The sequence below is a fragment of the Juglans microcarpa x Juglans regia genome, chromosome 1D (assembly GCF_004785595.1).
Source record: "Juglans microcarpa x Juglans regia isolate MS1-56 chromosome 1D, Jm3101_v1.0, whole genome shotgun sequence".
Taxonomy (NCBI): Eukaryota; Viridiplantae; Streptophyta; class Magnoliopsida; order Fagales; family Juglandaceae; genus Juglans; species Juglans microcarpa x Juglans regia.
Window position 1 is genome coordinate 19361138 of NC_054594.1, and position 2245 is coordinate 19363382.

Here is a 2245-nt window from a genome sequence, read left to right on the forward strand (position 1 = left end):
ATGACACCTTTAGAGGAATTAAGGACATGATTTGGCAGAAGGTCAATAGCTGGAAAAATCAATTTCTATCCCTTGCTTGTAAAGAAGTTTTAATTAAGGCAGTTATTCAGTCCATTCCTACATACCATATGAGTGTGTTTAGGTTGTTTAAAATGTTGTGTAAGGAAATAGCTGGTATTATGGCTAGATTTTGGTGGGGTTATAAAAACTATGAGAAAAAAATTCAATGGGCTAGCTGGGAGAAGATGGGATGTGCAAAGATGATTGGAGGACTTGGTTTTAGAGAGTTGGAAAGCTTCAATACTGCTCTTTTAGCAAAGCAGCGTTGGAGGCTTGTTAATAAATCAGACTCTATTACTGCTATGGTATTAAGGACTAAGTACTTTAAAAATTCCGATGCATTGAACTCTAAGCTGGGCTATGGACCTTCTATGATCTGGAGAAGTATATAGGGATCTATGAAACTGCTGAAGGAATGGCTTGTATGGAGAGTGGGCAATGGTTTAAACATTAAAGTATGGGATGATAAATGGATACCCAATAAACCTTCTCATCGAGTGCAGTCTCCTGTTAAGCATCTGAATGCTGAAGCAAAGGTGGCAGAGTTGATTGGGAATGATGGTAAGTGGAATAGAGAGGTAGTGAAAGCTACTTTTAATGATGAGGAAGCTGAAGTCATCTACAATATCCATGTGAGCCATTCTGGTTTAGTGGATAGAAGAATATGGGTTTACTCTAAGAATGGGTATTTTAGTATAAGGAGTGCCTACCATCTTGATCTTAGCAGGAAGAAGGAGTTGAAAGGGGAACCATCTGATGGGAGGAAGATCAAAGAAGGATGGAGAGAACTGTGGCAACTCAATACCTCGGGAGTGGTTAAAATTTTTTTATGGAAGGCTCTTAATAATTGCCTTCCCACTAATGAGAACCTCTATAGAAGAAAGATGGTGAAGAAGCCAGTTTGTCCTATTTGTTTAAGGGAAGATGAAACTGTTTGCCATGTCTTATGGAGCTGTCTTGCAGCAATGGATGTATAGGATGAGAAGGAAAGTCCAGTGCAGAAACGGATGTCATCTAAGGTGGATTTGGCTGTGGTATGGAGGAAATTAATAGCTAAATTGCTTTTGGAAAGTATGGAGTTGGTGGTATATGTTATGTGATGTATATGGCTTAGAAGGAATGAGTGGATTTTTTAAGGGAATTTTACTAGCCCTGGGATTGTGCTGTAGCACGCAAGAGCAAATCTTAATGAGTTCCAACAAGCACAACAGAAGGGGATAGAGAGAATTAAACCTACTGCAGTGGAGAGAATGATGGTTAGATGGGAAGCTCCAAGAGAAGGCTTTGTAAAGGTAAATTGGGATGATGCTTTCAAGGCAAACCAGAGAAAGATGGGAGCTGGAGTGGTGGTTAGAGATGAAGAAGGGAATGTATAGGTTTCTCTATTCTTGCCAAAAGATTGTATCCAAATTGTTATGATTGCTGAAGCTACTGCTTTAAGGAGGGCCCTTTACTTATGTGCAGAGCTTAATATACAGAAGGTAGTACTCAAAGGTGATTCATTGGAGGTGATTAAATCTTAATATATAGAGAGGAGTGTTTGGAATGGTATGGACAGGTTATAGAAGATATTAAAGGAATTTTTTGTACACATCCAAATTGGATACTTAAACACACATATAGAGAAGGAAATAGAGTAGCTCACTTTTTTGCACAATTTGCTATTAAGTCTAGTGAGGAGTTGGTCTAGATAGAGGATGGCTCGGAGGGGTTGTTTTCTATTGTGTTACAGGATAAGAGTTGTAATGACTATTTTATTGATATATGAAAGATGATGAATTTCTTGATTCAGAAAAAAAACTAGTACAATTGTTGGTGCAATTTTTAGGTGTGGCCAATGCCCAACACTACGTCTGAATGGTATATGATGATTGATTCGATGTTGATATAGTGTTCGGATGCTTATCCATAAAATAAATAATAAATAAAGTATATAAAATGTAAATAAAAAGAGAGACTCTAAGATTTACATGTTTCAGCATAAAAGTCTAAGTTCTCAGTTCGTTTGGAGGCGAAATTCATTATGTTTGATGATTGTACAGTTTCTCATGACCTCGCATAACTTTCAATATAATGGAGAAAATAGGGTTGTTGAGAGATTGAAGAAAAAGCTTTCATTCTAGAAAGAGAGAGCCCCACGAGTTGTATATCTGTTTGCAGATCTGTAGAGATTACATCCTCTTAT